Raw genomic sequence first — 7,128 nt, forward strand, 5'->3', positions numbered from 1 at the left:
TGCTGTCCCTGTTTTCTTTGTTCCATATAATTTTCTGTGCTGAGCTCATTATGTTTATGAATCATGTTATCATTTCCTTTGTTGCTGTTGTTTCAGTATTTGCTAAATATTTGTGCTTGTCCTCTTTTACATTTTCACGTGAAGATTTATCATATTTCTTTGAGGTTACCCTGTGAGTTATAATTTTCTCCCTGAGTTTAGAACAGTTCATTCTATCTTGCAACTCTCGATTTCCTCACCATTTAGAAGTTCTATACCTACACTTTTTTTCCCTTCTTTTTGGCTTGTAGTTGTCCTCATATGCCAATTGATGTCTCTGGCTCCCTTTTTACAACCCTGTGAGCTCATTTTACTTTGGATACATCCATAGCTGTGTTAGTGTCTGAGTTATGTCATCTTGTGTATTAATGATTGGTTGTTGTTTGCTATTATTAGTTCTCTGTTCAAAGGACTCCATTTAGTATCTCTTGCAAGGCTGGTCTGGTTTTAAAAAAAATCCCTTAATTTCTGCTTATATGGAAATCTCCTAATTTCACCATCATATTTGAGAGACAATTAGTGGTTAGAAATTTTTCTCTTTCAGGGTTTTATATATATTATATCTATATCTATATCTATCTCTCTCTATATATATATCCCATTGCCTCCTTGCTTGCATGGTTTCTGCTGAGAAATCAATCAGAGCTTTTTCTTATTGGTTGTCCTTTGTAGGTAACTTTTTGCTTTTCCCATGCTGCTTTCAGGATTCTTCTTTGTCTTTGGTTTTGATGAGTGTGCTGATGATCTGTCTTGGTGATTTTCTTCTGGAGTCTGTCTTCTTTGGGGTTCATTGAAATTCCTGAATGAATATATTCTCATCTTTCATCATATTCGGGAATTTCTCTTCCAACAAATCCTGGACAATTTTCTCAGTCATTTTCTTTTTCTCTTCCTGCTCTGGAATTCTGATTACATGTAAGTTATTCTTTTTGATGGTATTCCACATGAACCTTAGGCTTTCTTAATTTTGTTTTGATCTTTTTTCTGACTGATACCTTCCCAAAGAAGTATTCAGGTATTTGTCTTCAATCTCTGGAATTCTGTCTTCCCTTGATTCAATTCTACTCCTTTGTCCTTTCAATGTGTTACTTATTTCTGAAAATTTAGTATTAATCTTCTGAATCTCTATCTGTAGATTTTGTATCATTTCCAATTTTTCATTTATTTTGTCATTTTGTTTTTGTATTTTCCTCTGAAATTTTTCTATGGTTTTGTCTGTGCTTTCCTTAATATTTTCAGTGTTTTCCTTGATCTGTCTCTCAGTCCTTTGAAGGTAGCTAAATATAATTTTTTTGAATTCCTTATCAGTGAATTCCAATGTTGCTTCTTCCTCAGGGTCTGTATCCTGCTCCCTTGTTTCTACCACTTTATCTTGCTTCTTTGTGTGAAAAGACAACTCTCAGCCAATGATCCAGCAGGAACATCTGGGTTAATTCCATAAAACTGAGGTGGAAGGGATAATGGTTTTATAATAATTCCTTCAGATGGGAGGGATTCAAAAGAATTTACAGGCTCCATATCTTCATTTTCCTTAGTGTTTGCTCATTTGTCCCCTTGTCTGAGACATTGTGATGTTGTATTTATATCTCTGTTAACTGTTTGTGAAGGACAGCTTAGGGTGAGTCAGGTTCTTTTTGGTGGACATTTGTAATTGGCCAGTTGGTGGAGAAGGAAGTGGTGGCTCTCACTCAGTAAGTGGAGTAGTAGAAGGTGTGTGTGTAGTTGTGTTATATAGGCATTGTTGCTGTCTCCCACTCAATTAGACAAAAAAAAAAATTGAAAAACCATCAAAAAAGTAAAAGCAAGTGGACAAAAAGCACACAACATGAACACACAGGAACAATCACCAAAAAAAGAATAAATAAATAAATAAAAACAATACCCCACATATCTGGGGAGAGGGTAGTAAGAGAAAAAAGGTAGAGTAGGAGAATAATGAAGGAAAAAAATGGGGAAAATGCAAAAAGAAAAACAAAGATTGGTGTTAACCACAAGAGAGAGAAAAATGGGAACCAGAAACATGGAAAAGAGAAAAAGCTGAAAACAAGAACCTGGGAAGGGAAGAATAAAGAAAAATAATAAAAAGGACAAAAGAAAAAAGAGAGAGATAGAGAATAAGAATACAAATTCTATAGTAGACAAAAATAAACTAAAAAAAAAGAGAAAAGAAAATCTGGGCAGGTCGGGACAGGGCACCCAGGGTCTGTCCGAGCACACAAAGTGGGATAGAATTCCTGCTGGCTCAGAAGGTGGGTGAGATTGAGAGATGGCTGCACCTCCATTCATCAAGAGGGTGTGGGGTCTAAGAGTAACAAAGGGAATATAGCACCTTTCTGATCATTGGCATCTAAAATGTCCTGTGGTTCCCAGCAAGTGGAGCTTATTCTTAAGTCCCTGGAATCTGGGAGAATGTTGTCACTTTAAATATCCAAAATGCTCAAACTGCTTGTAAACACTCAAAATGGCTGTGCCCACCTGACAGGCAAAATCCACAGTTCAGCCTGCCTTCCTCTTCTCTGCTTCCCCTTTTATTCACCAGCCACCAGTGCAGTCCTCCTTGTAGCCCCTGGCTAGCAAGACTGATTTTTAGGTTAATTCTCAGGTCCTACCACCACTCAGCAATATCCAAGCTGTCTGTGCCTTCAGGATCACTGATGGACCGCAGCTCCACATGTCTCCTTTTTCCAGTGTTTTCATGTAGGTTCTTCTACTAGTTGGACTTCTACATCCTTCCCTTCAAAGCTCAGGGGTCCAGGATTATCTTCTGTTTCTGTGTTAATTGTTCCTCTTTTCTTTATTGAATAGGGTCTGTGCAGTCTGTTTGCCTATTACACCATCTTACTGGAACCTCTCGTCATAAGTTTATTTTGTTAAAAATTGAATAATTTTATGTAATTAACTTTTACATAACTAAATTATTGTTGTTATTGCTAGCTGATATTAAGTTGGCTTGAACTCATGTAGACACCAGGTACAACAGAACAAAATGCTGCCCAGTCCTGGGCCATCTTCATAATCATTGGTATGGTTAAGTCCATTGTTGTAACTACTGTCCATTTTGAATGCCTTCAGCCATAGGGAGCTCATCTTCCAGCACTAAATCAGACAATATCTTGTTGTGATCTATTAGGTTTACATTGGCTAATTTTCAGAAATAATTTGGCTCAGTTTCTGGAAGCTCCACTGAATCCTGCCTATCTTGGCTGACACTGCTGTTTTGTTCCCCACACACACACACTTCTTCCCTATGTTTCCCAGTTCCACTTAAGGAGCTCTGGTGGTGTAGTGACTAAGGCATTTGACTGCTAACCAGAATACTGGTGGTCCAAACCCACCCACTACTCCTTGGAAAGAAGACTGGGCAATCTACTCCCATAGACAGACTGCCTCAGAAGAATGGGAGGGAGTTGCTGTGAGTCAGAAGTGACTCGATGGTATTACTATCATTGAATACCTACGAGGAAGATCCTTCACCTCTCTGGAAAGAGATAACCAAAATATGGAAGCTAGACTTCTCTATGATAAGCTAACTTTTTCTTCATTTGTTAAGTCTAGCCTTGCAATCCACAACAATTACATTGGCATGGATTTATGCATGAATCCCAGAGACAACAAAGAGTTAATTCATTACATCCACTCAAAACACTCACACAATTTAGATCTCCCTGTTGACTCTTCCAAACAAGTGCTCTTCTCTCTGCCTGTTCTTCCATTGTAGAATCTGATATTTTCTCCCCAACCATTTCTTACTTAATTTAGAAGAGGATACATTAAAGCATAGTCAATAAACAGAAAAGTAAATGGTTTAGGGGTCAGAAAATGATGCTCAGTTTTGAAATTCTAAATTTGAACGTCCTCATTTCCTGAGAATGTTTCCTACTTCATTTATTTAAAACCTAATTTATGCAGTGAGAGTGCCAAGAACATATGCCAGTTAGTCTTAAATGCTAAAATGGGAATCACTAGGTTTCCCACCACAACCTTTGCTTATAACTCTAGTCTTTCAGTTTTGAGATAGTCACTAGTCTAGAGGAGAATAAAATTAACACTGACACTTCTACTTTCAAATTCCTTTCCCACTTCTGTTCATTACTCTGAGTGGGGTACTTAAACTTTTACTTCATTATCTTAAAAAATAATTAATATTTAAAAACAAAACAAAACAACAACAAAAAAAAACACCTCACTGCCATCAAGTTGGATCCAACTCATAGCAACACCTCCTTGGGTTTCGGAGGTGGTATCTCTATGGAAGTAGTTTGTCTTAGGGCAGGTAAAAAATATTTTGCTTCCAAGTCCAAAGGGCCAAGAGTGACCTTAAGCCAGATTGTAGATATGTTCCAGGACAGTTCAGCATACAGAAGTAAGTGGAACTGATACTTATCTCCATCATGGAAATGACACACTGTAGTAGAGTTATTTTAAAGGGTCTCTCTTCCTCACTATACAGAACATTTCTCTGCAGAAGTGCCTAGTAAATGTGTTATGTAAATGAATGACTAAAATCTACCAAGTTGACACTTCACTTGTTCATTTTCCCAAACCATTTTTCTACGAAGCACAACCCATCCTGATACATAGTATAGACAGAGATTGTTTGTTTGCTTGTTTTCAATTTGAAGTATAAAATAAAACATTTATACCCAAACTGAATGGCTTAAATGCCTAATTTTGGTTTAAATATCACAGGCCCAAACCTATACAGAGTGACTAAATAACTTTTAAGGTACCCAATGCAAAGATATTCAAAGTCAAGTATGGGAGTCTCAATAATATTTAACAGATTTCCTCTCCAATAGGTTTCACTGCATGAAAGGCAAGTGTACCTCAATGAAGAAAGATTCAAGTAAAACATCAGGAGGGCCTCAGGAGAATTCAGAAATAAGTGTTTAAAGATGCTATTTGCATTAGAGCAAATCCCATTACAAAGAAACATTAAGGGTGAAGGAAAAAAAAAAAATTCCATTGAGGTGATTTCAACTCATTGTGGGCAGAGTGGGACAGCCCCATCAGATTTCCAAGGCTATAATATTTACAGAAGCAGACTGTCACATTTTTCTCTGGGCATACAACTGGTGGGTTTGAACCACTTGCCTTTAGGTTACCAGCTAAGCATTTAGCCACAGTGCTACCAGGGCTCCTAAAGGATGAACACAGAATGCAAATACACACATGTGGTAAATCAATCATGACCTATGGTACAAAGCTCCAAATAAAAAGTATTAGCAAAGATGATGACCAATTTTCCAAGTGGAGCCAGAAGAAAGGGAAAGGATGATTCATGGTACTGGGGGGAGACAGAAGACACTTTAAATGGATAAATCAAAGCAAAATGTCAGAGGATTTCTTAGAGAATCAAATAAATAAGGTGACATATATGACTCCCTGTGGTAGGTAGATGGATGATGTTTCTTTATTTCTAGCTCAGATGGGTCATCACTAGACACTGTAGCAGGAAACCACAGGAATGATCAACTGTGTCAAGAAGGAACTTGGAATAAAAATGCAATAGCTTCATAGGAACATTTTCTGGGGAGCTCATTCTTTCATTTATTTATTCATCCATTCATTCATATAGCAAGTATTGGATGAGCTCCCTCACATGCCAAGCACTGCTTCAAGAAACACAAGAGTTCATTGCATACACTCAAAACAGTCACACTGTTTGGACTTCCCTGTTGACAATTCCAAACAAGTGCTCTTCTCTCTGCCTTTCCCTCCATTGTTGAATCATGTCCTTACCATGAAAAATTAGTGTTTAAAGCAGATATATCAATGATCTAGAAATAAATAAATGATAGATTATAGATAGATAGATAGATAACCCATTGCTTTCAAGTTAGTTCTGACACATAGTGACCTGACAGGTCAGGGCAGAACTGCCCAATACGGTTTCCAAGGCAGTAATATTTATGGAAGCAGGCTCCTACATCTCTCTCTTTTGGAGCAGCTGGTGGGTTCAAACAGGCAACTTCTAGGTTATCAACTGACTGCTTATCCATTGCACTCCTAGGGCTCCTTTTAGATAAAGAAATAGATTGTCATGCAGTTTTTTATGTGTTATATTGGATCAGAGAAATGTGAAATATTAAGTAAACATGTTATGGTAGCAGATTGGGGAGGCTACAGCACAGTGTAGACAACTGTCATCTCCTCATTGAATTATTGCAAAAAGCCTTTTCAGTGTACTTTTCCATCCAATCTGGCCTCTTTCCAAGTCATTTTCCATAAAGCAACTAGACTGATCTTTTCAAAATGTAAGTGGTATCATATCGTAGCTCTGCTTTAAACTCTTTAATTGCTTCCACTCCACTTAAAATAAAGATGACAATCATCTACATAGCTTATAAAACCTGCAGAATCTAGCTTTGGTTTCACTTCAATCTCATCTTGGTTCAGTCTTCCACTTGCTCTCTCAATCTCATCATATGTATCTGTTCAGTTCCTAAAACCTACAACCCTTGCAACTCAAGGCTTCAAACAGGCTCTTACTACTTCTTTTTATGCATTTTCAGAGCAGTAGGCTGACACCCATTCATTCTTCAGATCTCAGGATGTTCCTTCCTAATTCCCAATGTTGAGTGAGTTGTTTCTTCAAATGAGGATATAACCAGAAAAGACAAACTCACTGCCATTGAGTCAGATCTGACTTGTAGCAACCCCTCCTTGGGTTTCGGAGGCAGTTTCACTAAGGAAGTAGATTTCCCAACCTTCCTTCTGAGGAGTGGCTGGTGGGTTTGAACCACCAGTCTTCTGGTTAGCAGTCAATTGCCTTAGGCACTATGCCACCAGAGCTCCCATATAAAGACATAAGTATTAGGTATTACTATATCTAATGTAGTACATTTAATTTATAGAATTTTGACCTCTTGTAATTGTATGCTTAGTTGTTTATTGTGATTATATTAGCCTTGTCTTGCCTACACAACAATGAATTCTCTGAACATAGAAACAATGTGTAGTATGCCTATTTCCAGTTATTTATTCATCTCATGATGGAATGCCTGGGTAGTGCAAAGTATTAAGCACTCAACTACTAGCCAAAAGGTTGGTGGTTCAAACTCACTCAAAAGTGCCTCAGGAGATAGG

Source organism: Orycteropus afer, unplaced genomic scaffold, assembly GCF_000298275.1.
Source record: "Orycteropus afer afer isolate SDZICR_OR568_19922 unplaced genomic scaffold, OryAfe1.0 scaffold00058, whole genome shotgun sequence".
Classification (NCBI taxonomy): Eukaryota; Metazoa; Chordata; class Mammalia; order Tubulidentata; family Orycteropodidae; genus Orycteropus; species Orycteropus afer.